We start from the raw sequence: 18,438 nt of genomic DNA, 5'->3' as shown, positions 1-18,438 counted from the left end.
AGTCATTTGCTAGTATATATTATGTATATGTTTATACTCCAGGAGGTTAGAGCCATGTGCAAACAGCAGACTTCCATTCACTCTGAAAGATAATAAAAAATGCTTTCTTTATGATGCTATCCAGAGGAAAGGAGAATACTGTCAAGTACAGCCAGATAAGGAATCTTCTGCTGTGTCTGTTTAACACCACCTAGAAACAATGTAGAATTTGTAATTATTATTTGGGGTTTAGTCAACCAGTTAAAGACTAGAAGAAAAAATAATCCTATACATGGTAATATTCATAGTATGTACTGTAATTTCTGATTGCTTGATTACTGATGAAACTGATGAGGCTGAGTGTGATGTTTTTATCAGGAAGTTAAGCCTGAGAGTAAGAGATGAAAACATTACATTTAACATGTGCACAATATACTGCCAAACGGCATGTTTGAGGGCTGAATTGAGTGACCCCCTGCAGAGATAATTTACATGCTGTAAAGCCATATATGTAGAAATGCTGAGGAATAAGATAACAGGCAGTCTCTAAAGAAAACCAAAGCCGCTGTAATGCAATAGAGCAGTTACAGAAATGTGGGTGAGTCACTTTGGCACTGTATCCAGACCAATGGTTATGACATGATTAAAAGATTCCTAAAGATCTGATGAGACTCAGACTGAGGTAATTTAATGGGTAAGAATGCTGGCATCCCCGGGAGGTTATAGAAATAAAATGTCAAAATATATATGAGTCATCAAGGCATCCAGAACTGTAAAACGAGGGATAAGTTTGTTCAGGCATGGGGTAGATATGTCACGTGGCACTTGGAATGATGCAGAAACACGCACAAAGAAACTGAAAGAGATGACATCAGATTTCAGATATGTGGTGGCAAAAAGCAGGCATAAATAACTGTTTTCAAATGGTTTTCTTCCTAGAACTACCAGCAGTTTCTTAAAATACTTAAAAGCAGTAGGAATGAGACACAAGGCATCTCAGTCTGTAATTAGCAAACTGAGAATTGTACTTCCTTAAAGAACTGGGTATTGTCAGAAGTGACCTTTTGCTAGATGGAGAGTAAGGACTTTGTGAAGTATTCAGGAATGTAGCTGAGAAATGCAGCCACAGCCATAGTCAAACAATGGAACTGAAGGAAAGATTCAGACTGCTGAAACTCTCATTTTTGTTCATTTTATTTCTTTTTAAAGTATAGAGCCTCAAACTACTACGGTGCAGAAGTAAAACTAGAATTGAAATACCCTATTCAAATATTACTTCAGATAAAATATTCTCTCACAGTTCAAATGTACTGTAGTTTAGAAGTGGCAGCAACCGTCTTTTATGAGCAAAACGGACTGTAAACTTGCCTGTAGAGTGGAGGCATGCCTCTCTCTCTTCCCACTCATCTGCACTTCGGTACTATCAGGATGTGAGACCAAAACTGAAGTTTTAACACACACTGCCTCTGGTAGATGTTACTGGCTGAATTCAGTCCTAGCAGATCTCTGAGTGAAGGTACCTTATGAAACAGTATGGTAGGGGGCACAAACACAGGACACAAGCTGAACTCCTGTTACAATCACATGAATGTGAAAAGCAATAGCATGCCAGCAGTGTCTAGATGGGAAGAATGGGGATAGCTGTAACAGGGAGGATTCTGGTTCCAAGAAGGAATGAAAGCTTTCCTGGGATTTTTTAAAGATTCTATCCCAACAAATTTAATGTATGAATGGTAATTTAATGATAAGTCAGAAATGCCCAGGAATGAATGAAGGCAGAGGTGATCAATGGTTTAAAAAAAAAAAGGCAAAACAACAAAACCAAACACAAGCTATAAAGCTCATAATCCTGTAAGACTTAAAGTATTTTGCTTTGAAGCTCGTTGCTAGAACAAACAATGTTGGCACATGAGGGACATTTTTTCTCCATTTCTTTCTTTCTAAGTTTACCTGGTTTCTGTATTAGAAATAAATATTGGATATTCATAAGCTTCATCTCAGGTTTCTTGCTAATCATTATCAAGGGGCACTACTAAACTGTGCCTGCATCGCAGACCTAAAGTGAGTGACACACAGAATGAAAGCTTAGGACAAGTACAATTGCTTGAGCGATTTCTACGAACAAGCCAACTTCCTGTTTGTGATTTTAATTAGATTGGTGCCATGAATCAGTCATTTCTCATTAAACTTTGTTATTTAATTTGCAGTGTTCTTTGCATCATTCTAGGAAACCTAAAACACAAATCTTGGATATGAGGTACATCAGAAAAAAATTCCTATCTGCTATGCTTTAAACACGCAGTTATGGTAAAATGATTCTGAGATGAGTATCACTTATGTTTACACTTTCCTTTTTAAATAGCATGAAATTCAATGTTGCACTTTTAAAATGTCACTTATTTATATACTGTTAAATTTCGAGTGTACTGTAATCACCCCGTCTTAACGTGCTAAAATTTTATCTATGGAGGCATCTTTCCTAAGGACAGCTGAGATGATGAAGCTATAGGGATAGATTTCTAGCTGAGATGCAGCCATTAGCTTTCTCTTCGTCTATTCTTTTGGATATCCACTGAAAATCAGCACTGTAATACAGAAAGATTACCAGAGTAGGAATCCTCATGTTTATCTCCTCTTCTGAAGCCCTTGCTAAAAGACCAAAGAGGTATTTTTCAAAAGAGTTCTTTGTGAATTCCGTCTTGGGAAGAGGCTGGAAACACCTCTAATCAGTGTAAAAAAGCCTGATAATCCTATTTGGGGTGGGTGGGGAAGGGGTGCTTTTTCTAACCTCTCAACAGACTTCCTTTTAATTTTTGTATGCATTGCTAAATTCTTCATATGCAATGCCTTGTTCACAATTGTATTTGTATCTGTGGAAAAGGGGTCTGTTTTTCCATGCCTGTTTCTAATCCTCGTCTCTGGTGGTAACATGGACAAAGAGAAGCTCATGAAATAGAGAATAAGGGGACATGGGCCATAGGCAAACAAAATACTTGGAATATACTTAATCCTGCAGTATTTTAGGAGAATTAGGATCAGGAGCTTTAAAATTTAAGTAAACCATAAAATTAGTACTGTTCCCCTTAGATGATGGGGCTGCATTTCACTGTGACCTATCTTCTGTGATTCAGGCTGTCAATTTACCTCTTGGGGTTGAGGTCAGAGAGTGCCACTGCCATGTTTTGACCACACGCAGCCGTGGATGTTAGCGAGCTCACAGTTTGTGTCCATACATGCTCACAGCTGCAGTTTGGTTAATGCACTTTTTTTTGTTGTTGTTGTTAATTCATAGTTAATTCACTCTACTGTAAGGGTACCTTAAGATCTTTGCAAAAGAGCAAATTCTGATGATATGAAATAGTATTCACACTATTCAAAGACATGGATTTATAATAGTATGCATAGAGAAAGCAGATCCAGTAGACCAGAATATCAGGTGAAGTGATATGGCAGGACTGTGCATAACTCCAAGCCTACTCCAAAGATAGCAGTTGCAGTTGCTCTGTCCTGGGAGTATTCAGTTTCTGCTCTACTTTCATCCTCATAAAATCCAAGTGTACGGCATTTCTGCAGAGAAACTTTCAAGATATTAACAACTTTGATTACATATAGTCTTTTATACGATAAATAACATAATATCTGGCAAAATTAATTTATTTTGTATATATAGACAACTGTATTTTATTCTCCAAAGCAAAAATGTTCTGTGAAGAAAATGAAATCCTTTTGTTGCAAGAAAAACAGATTGACAGTTTCTAAATTTCAAATCCTTTGTGAATTGCACTTTGTTCTGGATGGCGGTGGAAATACAACTGTAGTGGCAAGCATTTGCTGTCATCGTAAATCATTGTTTCCATATGGAGATGATTTTTCTGTAAAGCATGTACTCTGCTTTCTGGGTAAAGAAGGCCAAATTTCTTTGTGGTAATAATGGGCATTTTGCAATCCTGCAATGCCCTAAAGTGATCTAGTGAATGGTAGTTGGAAATCTCATTGCTCTGCATCCAGGGTCCCATATTTTCTCTTCTACTCCTCTGTGAAACAGTTTTGTTCAGATGGTTGGCACTTGTTTTATTCAAATAATTAAAAAAAAAGCCATGACAATGGATTAGCTCTCAGCTGATGCGATGCTGCTAGCTGGAAAGAACGGCAGCTTCTGTGTATGTGCTGAGCAGCTGCTGGTTGGCAGGGCACTGCTGTGCTGCTAGTGCATCTCTGGGTTTGGTTTATAAAGGGCAGCCGTAGGTAAAGGCTGTGGTCTTGTGGCCATCCAGCTGCAGGTCAGTTTCTGCAACGCTGTGCAGTCTGTCGGTCAAAACTGCCTGAATTCCTACATCCTTTCCTAGAATGCAGGAAGGTGGAGAACCTTGGAGCACAGCCAGCTGCAGTCACACCAGCCAGGCAGATGCACTAGTCCAGATGGAAAAAACGTGCCCAGTCTCCTTGTTAGGCATGTTGACTGTAGGTGTGTGCTATCAAAGAGCAAATCTGGCTTCGTGCCTGTGTGGACAGGGCCGTGACAGCAGGTCACCATGACCCAGCAGCAGAGGCCTGGAGGATAAGCGGTGGGAAGCTGGCGTTGGTACCTCGGGGGCACTGGGGACCGTACCAGCGTGTGGCCCACCTGCTCGCTGTGCTGGCCTCCGGACGCGACAAAAACCCCAGCAACGTGGTTCCGCATATATGTGTCGGGGGGTAGCATAAAGGGAATTCGGGCATTCCCTGCATCTGTACCATTCGTTTCAGAATCTGTTGTAGGGACAGATGAAAAATTGGTGTATTGGAAAGACGGTCAGCCTGTAGGATTAAATGAGCACCCCTCCTGGCGGACAATCTGTGTCTGGGAGGGGAAAGACTGATTAGCTGGGAGCTGTCTTCGCTGGCAGTAAATCCTGGCGAGCACTTGGTGAGTTCTGAAAAGCCTTCCCTCGCTCTAACTACACCACGGCACTCGTTTATCTCCTTATTGGCATCCACACAACTCTCCTGTGACGGGGACGCGGGGCCACGCCGCCTTCAGCAGCCATTTCGCTCGCCTGCCTCAGGCTCCGCGCCGCGGGGCCACCTCCTCGGGCCCCGGCCGGGGGGCGCCCCCGAGGGCCGGGCCTGGCGGGGAGAGGCCTGGGGGAGCGGGGTCGGGCCGGGCCGGCTCCTCGTGTCGGGGCCGCCCCGGCGGAGGAGGGACGGGGCGGGGGCAGCCCCACGGAGGGCGGTGCTCGGCGGAGCTGGGGTGCTGGGCGGGCTGCCCAGCCCGAACCGTGGCGTGGCGGCGGGCAGCGGGCCCGAACCCGGGACGAGGAGGAGGAAGAGGAGGCGGCGGCACCGCGGGCAGGTCAGGGGGTGGCTGTGGGATGGGTGGCCCGGGCGGCTCCGCTGTCCCGGGAAGGGGAGGGGGGCGAGCAACTTGTGTGGGTTTCTCTCTCTCTCTCTCTTTATTTTTTTATTTTTAATTTCCCACGCTGGTTGTGTGCAGCGTGTTCGATAGCGAGCCTTGTCCTCGGACGTGCCTTAACCCAGGTGACTGCACAGCCCTGAGCAGGCTTCGTGGCGTGCTCCTGCATTGCGGGCTCCCCAAGAGCAGCCCCGAGCCCTGGGGCACGAACGGGCTCCTGCGTGCATGGGTTACTCCTCGTTTTGTCGTGTTCCCACACGGAGGGCTCCTTTCTCCTCCTGCAGAAAAAAAAATATGTGTGAAAGTGTTTTGTTGAAAATGATAGGAAGTAAGTGGTTAAGCAACATATTCCGTAAATCCTGTGACCTGAATTTCTGGTCCGATCGCTCTAGGTGAAGGCTGGGACAGCAGCAGTGACAGGGTAGGAAGCGTGTGTGCGATGCCCTGATCAGACTTTGTTTTGTCTGGCGTTAGGGCCTGCGACGAGCATCTCATCTCGCTCAGCTCTTACTTTTACTCTTTTACACGTTCAGCAAATACACTTCTGTGTGGATGAAGAAACTCCAGAGTAAGAGGATCCATCCCTGACTAACTGCAAAAGCCGTCACGTATAATAAGTTATTGTGCCAGTATTACAATAATAATGGGATATTAAACCAACGCGTTTTGGCAATAAGTCGCTGTAATACTTATGCCCTGTTTTGACGTCTGTAGCAGGAGGATTTGCTCAGACAGACTTTGTAGTGGGAGGGTGTGAGTGGGATGAAAGCAAAGCTGCTTAATTTTAATCTCCTCAGAAAGGTAACTAAAAGTAGCACGCATAGTTAAAACACATATGTTCCTCTCACTAGTGGCTTTTAATTGTAGTCTTTTAAATATTTTATGTAAACTTAGCAGAGCTGAAACATGAATTTTTATAAGATTCAGTATGCACTAAAACAGCTCCCTGTTCAGCAAGAGCCTGCCCTCGTGTGAGGGGCTGACAGCGGTGGCCATAAGGACCTTTGTGCAGCAGTCTCCATCCTGCTTAGACTTTTTGCACTTAGTTATGTTGTTTCAGCTTTATAGTTATGACCTTGCCTTTCAGTAACCACTTTCTTATTTCTGTCATGCTTTTGTTAGCTTAAAAAGTGGGCATCTTGGAACGAGCAAACACACAACCAGTGCTTCAAGGTGTGCAAAATTACTGACTGCCATAAAGTTTGCTTTCTCCAGTGGCTTTGCACTGGGGTGTGTGTTCTTTCTACTTCTCCCTCGTGACGTCCTTAGACAAAGGAAACCGTGAGCATCCTGTGAGATTTCTTATGTAGGTCTTTGTTCCTTTTCATAACCTGGTATGAGAGCTTTGAAATTAGGTTGACTTCTTCGGGATGCTTTTCCTGCTGAAGTTGCAGATTTTGTTGTTGTTGTAATTAAAAAGCTTTTTTTAATTTATAAAAGGCTTGTATCTTAAGTGTATCTGCATTTTATTGCTCAGTAGATGAATGACAGATTTATGTAGTACTAAGACTGGCTTTTATCTGGATTTATGTTCAGGTCTGGTTGCATATTCTCTTCCTCTTCCCAAGGTTTTTATTCTAAGTAGTACAAAAAATACTTGCAGTTAGTATGCAAGAAACCACCACTGTGAGATGCATGTTGCTGACAAACATGCACCTCACAAGTATAGGAATGAAATGCTAAGCCACCTACTAACGTGTGCTTCATGATTTAGGTGTGATTTGACTTAGGGTTTATATCAGATGCTACAAAGGAGGTGGCGGTACCTTGGTTGTTCAAAAGGGTTGGGAGGAGCCTAGAAGCTCAGCTGTACTGGCAGGGTCTTGACCAGCACAGACAAATGCTGCAAGACAGCAGCCTCGAAGGTGAGGAAGGATTTGTTTAAAGAGAATGTCAGTGGTTCAGATGCTGAACCAACAGTGGGGTTTGGTTCAAAACTGTTTAGGCAGGAGGTTAGATTGGAACAGTGTTTGAATGTAGCCTGTAGTCTTGACTCGCTGTGGGAAGAGTCAGTAAGTGAGCAATGCGTTGATTCATGCTTAGAAGGTTGTATTTAGAAATAAGCTAGCTTGAGTGGAAAATTGCATTCGAAAATAAAAGCTTAAATTGTGTAGAAAAATGAGAAGGAATGACAAATGGCTGGGAGGAGGCTAGAAATGTAAATTCCATGCAAGATTTCTACTTGCATGATTTTTAGGTTTGTGGTAATTTTACTGGAATTGTACTGAAATAATGTGTTACAAAGATTGTGCTGTAAAACACACTTTCTCTTTGAAATGATTTTCAGAATGCCTTCTATGATAAATGCAGACTCTAGTATGGTATAAATTGCACAGAAGTATAAATATAAATGGAAACAGTTGATTGTAAAGCTACATATTGGATGATGATGGCTGAAGGTTTATGTAGGAACTTCCCAGAAAGATATCAGAAATGTGATACAGACTGTGACATGCTTCATGTTCTGTTAAATTCAGGCTGTGCTTTGATGAAATCTGAATGGAGTCCTCTTAAGCAAGCGTTTGGTTTTGTAAATCATTCAGGGCAGAAAGTTTTTAATTTTTTAACAATCAAATTTCCTAGTGAAAGATATATATGGGGTTTATATCTATACGGGAACATGTGAGCTTTGGCCACATAGCTTGCTTTGTGGCATTGGGTTTATTTTAGCATTCAAATTAAATGCACTTGTTTGTCTGGAAGGTACTAGGGGGTCTCTGGTTACAGCTGGGTGAGGTTTTCTCATTGAAGAAACAGAGTGGGAAAGGGTGCTGTTAGAATCAGCATTTATGTATGATTTTTTATTTAAATCAGATAACATCATTTTTACTGTTCCCAGTCAATGCCTGAGTCATAAAATGTAATGGTTGGTCCTAAACAGCAAAAAAAAAAAAAAAAAAAAAGCATTGTTGTATTGTGCAGTGCTATAATGAAATAGGAGCCTTTGTCAGGAGGGCTACAAAGGTGGGTGATAAATGTGTGATTATCACTGAATGGTGCTGATGATAGGGAACAGCTTCAGAGCAAGATTGACAGGCTACTTCATATTGATTAAAAAGAGATAAACTGGGCATTGAAAAGCTACAGAACTGACGTATTTCTTGAACATAACAGATTTTTGGAAGCTGAAATAATTAGGCTTATTTTTTCTCACTGCTTGATAAAGACTTGCTCAGAAATGCTGTTCAGACATAGTATTCAGTAAGTGTTCTCCAGCTGTTTCATCCATAGTTCTTATGACACCATCAAACTTTTCATGTGACAAGAATGAAGTCAGTTTCCCCCAAAAAGTTGTCAAGTGATAAATGTCTTCCGTTGAGGGGAAAAAACAAAACACCATAACTTTGTCTCCACATCCCCTATAATAAATTCCACACTTATGCAGTGGAATAAACTGTACTGTTTTCTTTGGTTGATACTCTCAGGTGATTAAAAAAAAAAGAGATCCTGTGAATATCATGTATATTGCGTTGTCAATGGTTATTTTAGAAGGACAAGCAATATTGAGACTCTACCTTGTGTTTTTCCATATTTTTTTATGCTTTGTTCATCTTCCTCACATCTCTGGCTGTTGTGTTGGTTAGCTAATTGTTCTGGAGTTAGCACAGGCAGGCATTTCTGCCTGTGAAGACGTTGGGTTACCTTCATGAGAAGCTTCTGATGGGCCAATAAATTCTGAAATAAACTTCCTGGAGCTAAGCAACAGAAACGTTTGCGATAAGACTTCCAAATGAAATGCTGGGACATAACGTTTAACGCCAGCACTGTTTACCTAAATCTATTTTTATGCTTCCTTTTGAAGAAATAACCAGCCTGCCCACACCGTTGTGCTCAGGTTGTCTCTAACTGTAAGATGACGTGATCTCGAGGTTAATTTGTGGTGCTGCCGTGGGGACTGGGGAAAGAACAGGCGTCCCGTCCCGCCTTGCAAAGCAGCACGGCAGCGCTCCCAGGATAATGCCTGCGTTATTCCTCATTCATCTATTCAGCACCCAGGCGAGTTGGCAGTTGTATAATCTGTTGTGGGGAAGAAGAGGAGCAGGAAATACTGACTGTCCACTAACGCATGTCTGATAATCATTCTGGGGTTAGGTTGCAGGAAAATGACTAAATTGCTGAATAAAGTCTTAGTCCTTTTCTATCAGTATGAGCTGAAACAGACCCAGGTCAAAACCAGACCCGGTATAAGATCATCTGGAATTAAAAGAATAAGGGGAGACTTGGGAGCTCGGGTCTTATCCTCAGATCTGTCTAACTTGAGCAGAAGGGCAGATATGCAGACAAAGGGACTTCCTACTAATATCAGCTCAAATGTGGGGTAGGATGAATCAGACCTGGTGTGTCAACATAAACTGTTTCCTCCGCTTATGAGCTTCCCAATCTAAATCTCTTATCTGATCTATTTATTCAACCTGACCTCTCTGGTTGATTGCAATTAGTATTGAGTGTATCCCCACAATGTTTTCCTTCAAAGTTAGGGCCAGGAAGAGGTTTTTGCAGCAGCTTACAACCCCTGCCAGGGGGAGGTGGGTTTGTGTCCAGAGCGTTTGATGGTTCATATTGGAAATGCATGCAGAGGGCAGCATTACAGTAGGCAGGAGAGTTGCTCAAACAATTAAAACTATAAACTATAAAATCTTAACAAAATAAAAATAAAATGTATAACAATTCAAGTATGCTAACTGCTTTGCCTTTGTGTGCTTTTTGGAGCGTAGTGTTATCTGATCAGCCACTGGCTGTGATCTGTGTCTGATTAGGATCTATGCTTATACAATCATGAGCATATGGTATACCATTTTAAAATTATAAGCTTAAAATCATTAAATTCTGGTGCTATTTTTTAAGACTTATTTAATTGTGTATGTTCTGGAATGGCTTTGCTGCCAATTAGGATTCAGTTCTGGCTTGGAGCCATCAAAAATCGTAAGGTTTCTTTCAAGTTTTATAATAATGTTGAAAAAGAGTTGCTCGCTTTCCTTTAAGGAAGCACAAGCACTTCCTTTGTTTTTGTTTTTACTTTCCCTGCAGTTCAGCGAAGGAGAAGTGCATGACCTATCGCTGGATGGGAAAAGGAATAGGGATGTGGTGGTATTGCTGAAGAGGTTGACTAAGAGTTGGGCTTATGACAGATTTTCCTAGGTATTAAAATTTTGTTAAGTGTTAGGACGGTGACTTAGTGTCCAACCAAAAAGAGCTAGTCAAGGCCAGGTCAAAGCATGTATAGAGAAGTTTGCCTGAATGGAAGGATCTCTCCAACTAAGGTTTTAAACGGATCAAAAAAAAAAAAGTCAAGGACACCTCATCCTTGAAATATTTCATGCTCTCATATATTTGCTTTTGAAACAAGGAAACCAAATGAGACCTAATGGAAAACCCAAGTGAGGAAACTCAACAGTCCTGAAAGGAATGTGAAAATGAGAGAAGAGATGTTAAGTTAGCAGAGGAATTGATGTAGTCTTTTAATTACTTATGATTTGGGTGAGCTATCAAGTCTGATTTTTAAAAGGAGGAATGGTTTATGTTCCTAAGTTATTTAAATACTGTTTAATGCTTTTTAATTTGGCAGATTTGGTTTTAGACTGGATTATATAGATAGATTTTTAACACAACAGTGAGGCTTCACTGATTTGAAAGAAAGTAGCCCGTGGTATATATCGTGTTCAAAATGTAGCTTAAAATTTGCATCTTAAATGCAAAATCATATCCATCTTCATGTTATCTGCTGCGTTCTGATCAATGTGGAAGATAGAGGTGGTTTTTCCTGTTGAATGAAGTGATCTTTCTCTGCCATCATTTTGGCAATCAAAAATGTGTAGATTCCTGAGAACTGGGGGCTTCGTGTTTTGTTGTTGTTTGGCTTTTGTTTGGTTGGTTTTTATTATTATTAATCATTTGGACAGGTTTGTAGCTGGCACAGCTTAAAAATGGATAGTCCTGGTAACTGGAGGGAAAGAGGGTTTGGGAACAGAAAGCAAGAGAAATTTTGGTTATTTGAAGTGTTTAGAAAAGAAATGCAGATGGCAGCAGCATGTGTTTGTTTTAATGCCATTAATAGGAGAACGTTTTTTTCTGTATGGTTTGATGCAAAGAATATGTTCTGAAAATCTTTTATCTATAGCAGAGAATCAGTCTGCTACAAATATGTGTCTTTATAAAGCCTGTCCTCAAAGCAGTGGTCAAAGGAAGACTAGTGTGACTTGGAGAATGTGAATTTTTTTCCTGGTGTGCAGTTCCTCTGTATAGTTGGAAAGAAAACAGTTTGTTTTCTGAATGTTTCTGATTTGCTATGGAAGGGTATGTCATTAATGAGCTTTCCGTGATGCTTTTTCCCGTTATTTGGTAGGCTTTGTTCTTTATTTTACCTGATAGGAGTATAGCAAATCTTTATTTTGTGTTCATAATTGTAACAAGCTAACAGATATGTCCTATTTAGTTCAGTTGTGTGGGTTTTTTTCTATTCAAGCACATAGGTGTTAAAGCCTAAGGGAGTATGATTTTTTTCTCATGTTAGTAGAAATTGATAATACAGCCATTACAACTTCAAAAACAAAAACACAGCAGTGCAACTTGATTGTAATGAGGGCATGTTTGGCTTTAGCCCGATCTTTGTAAACTGTGAAACAGAAATAAGAATGGTAGCAATCTTCTCCAGCATGTTTTCCTCCCTGGGTTTTGGTGTCTGCCTTGGTAGTGGACTGGTTTAGAAAGAAGCCCAGCAATATAACGTAGATACGTTGTGTGGCATCATAGCATCTGTCCCTATTTAAAGCTTGGGTCATACTTAGTGCTCGCAAACAGTGACAGAAGGACTACCTTAAATAAAAATATTTTGCTGACCACAAGAGTTTAAGTAATCTCTTGGGATCTGTTTCCAAATTTTGCACCCACATATTTTTTTTTTTTTTTTTTGGCAAGTAACCAAGAAAAGAGAAATACTGTGCAAGAAGTGTTATCTATGCCTTTGGTACAGGAACGTGTTGTATATATGAACCATGGTAGGTGGTCTTTTGAATATACGCATACTGACAGACTTGAGGTTGCCCAAAGCCAACTAGTGAGGGTGAAAAAGTAATCAGTCAGGTGGGACTTGGAAATACCTAGCAGTCCAGGCGTTGTAAAAGGGACCAGATTAAAGGGAGCAGAACTGGGTTGCAGTGGTGCATGACAGAATGAGGGCCTCTGGAAGACAGCACCGATGAGAAGAACTGCGTGGCACCAAGTAAAAGCCAAGGCACACTTCTGCACACCTGATGAAAAATGTGATCAACGTGACAGCTGTGGAGGGGCAGACAGTGATCACTGGAGAAGTCAGTCCTTGGTCATTGTCCAAGTGTGTGCATCTCTGCTGAAGGACTGGAGTGCAGGAGCTCCCGGGGGTGCCGTGTCCCCGCTACCTGCCTGCTCCCCTTCGTGCGGGGCTCAACAGCAAAATCCTGCTGGCTCTCAGCGCCCTGGAGGGAGGTGGTAGGGCTGAGCATCAGGGACTAACACGAGTAACTAAAAGTACTCATGAAAAATGGGAAAATAAATGGGCTGGCAAGCATGAATTTTGATGGTGACCATTGCTTCATCCTCTGATCTATGCGGATGTCTAAATCTGGCACAAACTAAGGAGACATAAAGGAGCCTACAGACAGAAACACTTACGGAATGTGTAATGCACCCTACGCGCAATCCTGTTTTTCTCATTTGTTTACTGCCAGAGCTAATTTAGACTCTAATAAGGTCCTCCAGGCACGTGCATGTCATCTCTGTGTCACGGCTGATGGGAGCAAGTGATGCTCTTTATAGAGAGAGTAGCGAAGCTGGTAGGAGGAAAAGCCCCTGCTGTCAGTATGCTGCTAGGGCCAGGGCACAAAGGCAGCGAGCTGTCTCTGTGTTGGGTTGTTACAAGGGGAAGTGGTCTGTAAAGAAGGGGAAAGGAGACTAACTGAAAAAAAAATATATATATATATATATATTAAGGGGAAAATATGTAGAGATGACATCTCAATTGCAGCTCTTCAGAACTTCTTTGATATATGTAGTGAGCATTTTAGGAATAGCAGAGGTATTGGAGAAGGAAAAGATTATATTTGGGCACTCCCCTTCATCTTTAAGTTAGCTCATGTGTTTACTTGTTTTCTCGTAGTAATAGTGTTAGTGATTACGCAGAAGTAATTGCAGTGCTGATATTCTTTAATGACCTCATGTCAGAAATGATTGTGTTAGGTCTTACAAAACACCGTTTCAGTGTTCGAGTGTTTTAAGGTGCAGTTCTGAAGCATCGCTGAATAGAAGGGATGTATTTACAAGTCATGCAGATTACATTTCTTCAAAAATGTCTTGTTTGGATTGTCAGAGGCATTTACTTTTAGAAATGATCCCTTGGAAGATGGGTAGTGGTCAGAGTACAGGGGAGGTAAACTGATACATCTAAACTGTTCTGCGGAAGTGTGAAAAAGATAGAAGAATCAAATAATGATCTTTTCATGCTCTTTAACAGTTCTCACACATTTTTCAGTTAAACTCTGTTCAAGAAAACGTGGGCATGATTTCATCAGAAAGCTGATAGAAGTCTAAGCCTCCAGAAACAAGGAGATCCCTGTCTGCAACATAAGTCAGTTTCCAATGCTGGGAAACCCATAAAAGATAGTTGTTCTCTTAGAGCATTACATTAGCTGCAACATTTATGTGCTAAACAGAACTTGAGCGTAGATGTCTCTGCATGGCTATGTTTATGTTCAGTTTTAAAATTTTCATAAACTTGGAGGTTCAATTTTAAATAAAACGAATTCTAAAGGACTTGGAACATCAGAAATTGAATGCAAAGTTAAACTGTATGGAAAACTTGTTCTGCTTGCACCTGTAGGCAACTCACACTGGTGATTTGAGTAGGACAGAATTGAAAGGCTGGAAACCACCCTTTCAAGGATGTACTCTGGCTGTAACCTGAAAACTGCGTTCCCAGAATTTGCAGCAGGAAACTGTATGGCAGTCCTCCTAATGTCTGAAAGTTTTGAGAGAGGTTTGGAGAAGATGCTATATAAAATGTTCATTGTTACCTGCTTGTGTACCTTGGGGTTTAAAAGCTACGATCTGAGAGTCCAGTGGACCTTTTGTTTTGAGAGCAGGGGATTATCTTCAAGGTGTAATCAAATTTCAGTACGAGCAGTGGTCCCTTTGTCACTTTGAATGCAAAGCAACTCTTCTGGATTATAAAATCCAGTGACATACAGGGTGTTTTTGAAGTCTCTGTGACTTTCTGCTTTTTTTTTTTTTTGACATAAACAGCTTTTTGGAATATGCTTTTCTGTCTAACAAACTATCCTTTAGGCTGGCACTGTACCAACAATGAGTTAGTTATGTTTATGTGGTTCTGTGGCTTCATAAAAATATTAAGATACTTCATGATAAGTGCTTCTGTGGGAACCAGAACTGCTGAAACCTGGCTGCCTACAGATTGATGTCTGGTGTTGCTCCATCACTAGTTGGGATATTGTAACACTATGTCTGGTGAACTTTCTGAAATGTGCAACAGAAGTTAGTTTTATGTCTCTTTCACTCCTTAGCCAGCCTTGTTACAGCATCTTTTTTTTTTCCCCCAATCCAGCTTTTTTTTCCATTTTTTTAATATAACCTGAGTGTTGTATTGAGAAAAAACAAAAACAACAACAACAAAAAAAACCTTGGTATTTGAAGTTGGTATTGGTTCAACTTGAATGTTCAGTTCTCAGAGTTACTGGCTAAGCGGGGGTTATTTTGAAGGGGAAGAATTTGCAGTGTAGGAAATCAGCCAAAAATACATATATATTTTCTTTAAAGAAAGAAATCTATTTTCTTTCCACTTTTTCATCCTGCATCCCACTCCCCAGCCACTTGTTTCTATCTTCCAGCCCCAACTGAAAGAAATGGAGAATCCAGCCGTAGTGGTGCGTGACGTTGTTCTCAGCCCCAGCTCTGCCAGCGGGTTTATCCTGAAACAGAAAACCCTGAGGAAGAAGGTTCTGAGGAGCAGCTTTGGGGTGACTTTAGACAGACAAACATCACGTTCATGTAGGATCATATGGAGCACAGTCTCTCCATGCTTCATTAGCCTACAGTTTCTTTTTGACTTGAGACAGCCTGGGGTTTCCTGGGATATTTCTTTATGGTGATGATGGATTGTCTTTAAATTACTTATTGTTCCATCCTTTCTTCTCTCCTTCCCCACTTTTTTAATGCTAAAAAAAACCACACGCGGTAGCCAAATTATTATTTTTCTAAACAAATTTGTGCACGAAGATGACTATATCTCTCGTCAACCAGTTAAAGTGATTTCTTCCCCTCAGAAAAGCATCATTCTTCTCCCTTTCCCTCACCCCTCAAGTTTTCTCTCTAACTCGTTAATATCAGTTGAACTACTGAGAGAGAGGCCTTCAAAGCAGTATTTTCAGCCTCATCAAATGTAGTTATTGTGGCAGTCCCAGCCTTCTTCAGTCTTTCAACCTTTGGAGCTGAGCAGTGGAAGTAGTTTACCACACCTAGGATTTTGGAGATCTGAAATCTCGATTCCTTGGGCTGACCTACCACCTGCTTCTCATTTTAAGATGCTTACTACTGCTCTGTTAGTTCTAAATCTCTTCCAGCTGAGCTTTAAGATGCTTGCAGTGATGGAGTTTTTCAGTGGACCACCTGTATCTCGGCTCTCTATAGCAAAGGGAAGGCTTTGAAACGTACATAGATTTACTTACACAGTGAAAATAATAAGCTCTGTATAGAGGGACAAAACTTACTCTGATAAGAGCTCTGTTTGATCCTTTTGTTTTAATGAAGTGAGAGCTTGTGTTGGCTGCTCTGACAGACTGGGCAGTACTGCTGTGCCATTTTCGATAGCTTTTGAACGTCTCACGACCAGATGTGTCAGCATGAGAATTTTAGAACTGAGTAGTTAAGGAAGACACTTGGAATAGGAGAAAAGAGAACTTTAGATGTAGATATTTTAATGTTTTAAATACCAGAAAAGGTTAAACTTGAGTAACTGAAACAGTAACTAAAATGTTAAGCAACTCAAAAATAAAATTTTGAAAACATTTTATAGGTAACAATTACTTTGTACATATTAAAATGTAGCTGTGTTCAATACACTCCTTTCTGTTTTGGAGTGGTACATGTTACTTTTTTTGTCCTGTCTTTCCTTATCTTTTATTTTCTATTAGGGCTCAGCAGGCTGCTGACCTGTTTGTACTCTCAGGCAAGTTCTGTGTTTTCCGCGGTTGCTTACTTCCAACTTAAATCATGAGGTGGGCTAACGTGAGTAACATTACCAAGCAGGTTTTACTTAATTTTATTAATGATGACAAACGATGCGACCGATTTCTCATAAATGCTTTTAAAAAAATGAATAATTGTTTTGTTGTTGTTGTTTTTTCCTGGTAGCAAATGAAGAATTATGATTAACAATATTGCAGGTGCTAGCTTTGTTCCTTCATGATGCTATGCAAAATGCAACGTCAGTGGTGCAGGAATAGTAAGTCCAGTTTAAACTGCTGAAGTTACAGTCAACTGCAGGGATTTTGTGAGGGTTTCCTCAACATGACCATTACAAGCACGAGAAGCTAAGCAGATTGTGCTGACCTCAGCATTGGTTCTGCTGAGTGTCCTGTTCCTTCTCTCCTCTACTGCTTTTCCTAGATATTTGTAGCAGTGGTGGATTTGGTCATAACCACAAGATACCAGCCACTGTTTTTCATTCCTACAGGACAAAACGCAAAATCAAAAGCAATAGCAACACAAAATAGTCCTTTGAATCACCAAAGAAAAGGTTTGGCTTGTGCCGCTTGCTTACACAGATATTTTTTGAAGCTTCTTATTTAAGAGCATGAAGTTCTTCAGCTGTCTGAATGAACCAGAAGTCCAGTGTTCAGGCAATTAGTAGATGACAAATATACTGCCTGGTAGTCAGCTGCCAAATGACTGGGGAATAATTGATGGAACATCACTCATTAATGTGAAAGTAAAGGCAGGAGTCTTCATTATAATTGCATCTGGAGCTGTCACCTTCATTTTAGATTCCTTCAAAACAGGGCTTGTGTTGGAAAATAAACTGCAGATGTAGAAGAAAGTTAAAAGATGCATTAAAAACAATTACAATAAAAAAACTCTCAAGCTGGTTGTTGTCTTCTGCAGTATAGAGACATCATACTATTAAGTGGGTCCCTGTGTTCTTTCATGAATTTTTCTGAAGCTATCTATGAATGTTACTCCAAATCAACTTTATAATGTCTGTAGGCTTTTTGCTCTCCCTGGTAGGCTGTATAAGTGTGCAACAAAATACACTTGTATCTGTCTTCGGTGTATAGTTAGGTTCAGACTTAGTGACTTCAGAAAAGGAAGATAGCGTTATTTCTCTTTGCTGTTTCATTGTGACCACTTTTGCTTGCTTGTATTTCAGTGGTGTGTCATTTTGATGTGCCATATCACATAAATAAAGTGATTCTATTGAGGCAGACTTTGAAGAGTACTATTGATTATTTATGGAGACATGCTATTTTAATCAAATCAATTTTTTAAGCTGTCATTGTGATTCAGTGTAGTAATGTGCTTGCATTTCATGCCATGTAGTAGGTTTGCACTCTAGATGGATACAGATAATTTAGAGGACATAACAGTATCACTACATTGGTATAGGAGTTCAGGAGCAGTGGTTTAGTGTCACATCAGACTTAGTATGAGCTTTGAAAGCATTGATCTCGTGAGTATTTTCAGAGCCTGACCGAAAATAATCAAAGGAGTGAACTTGGCTAATTAACCCTGCAAAAAAAGTCTGTCTGCTTTGCAGCCAAGGAGGTGCCGGGGTGGGAGGTTGCACATGGAGCACTACGGGGCAGCGCCCTGCCGGTGCTGAGCTAAGTGGGATGGGTACGGCAGCTGCTGGACTGGGGAGCTGCGGGTTAGTCGAGGCCTGGCCTTTAAGTATAAGACTGTTTTTGTCCTTGTTTGAGCATGCAGAAGCTAGAGCCTTACATTAGAACAGGTTTGGCATAGTCTTGTGAAAGTAGGTAAGGGTTGAGGGTGCTCTAAACACTGTGAGTCATTCTGGCATGTTG

General features: G+C 40.9%; 1 protein-coding gene across 3 annotated transcripts in view; it reads left to right on the top strand.

Annotated features, from left to right (window-relative positions):
- Positions 1 to 5,175: 5,175 nt before the first annotated feature.
- Positions 5,176 to 18,438, top strand: part of PXYLP1 (2-phosphoxylose phosphatase 1) — a 54,204-nt gene continuing 40,941 nt past the window's right edge. For 2 of the 3 annotated variants that reach the window (XM_035545158.2, XM_035545155.1), the window contains exon 1: positions 5,176 to 5,311. The gene's annotated coding sequence lies outside the window, so the exon portion shown is untranslated. The remainder of the gene's footprint in view (positions 5,312 to 18,438) is intronic. The other variant, XM_050712440.1, reaches the window with a different exon arrangement.

The sequence above is a fragment of the Cygnus atratus genome, chromosome 9 (assembly GCF_013377495.2).
Source record: "Cygnus atratus isolate AKBS03 ecotype Queensland, Australia chromosome 9, CAtr_DNAZoo_HiC_assembly, whole genome shotgun sequence".
NCBI classification, from domain to species: domain Eukaryota; kingdom Metazoa; phylum Chordata; class Aves; order Anseriformes; family Anatidae; genus Cygnus; species Cygnus atratus.
Note: the sequence above shows the minus strand (reverse complement) of the source record. Positions and strands in the feature narration are given on the sequence as shown.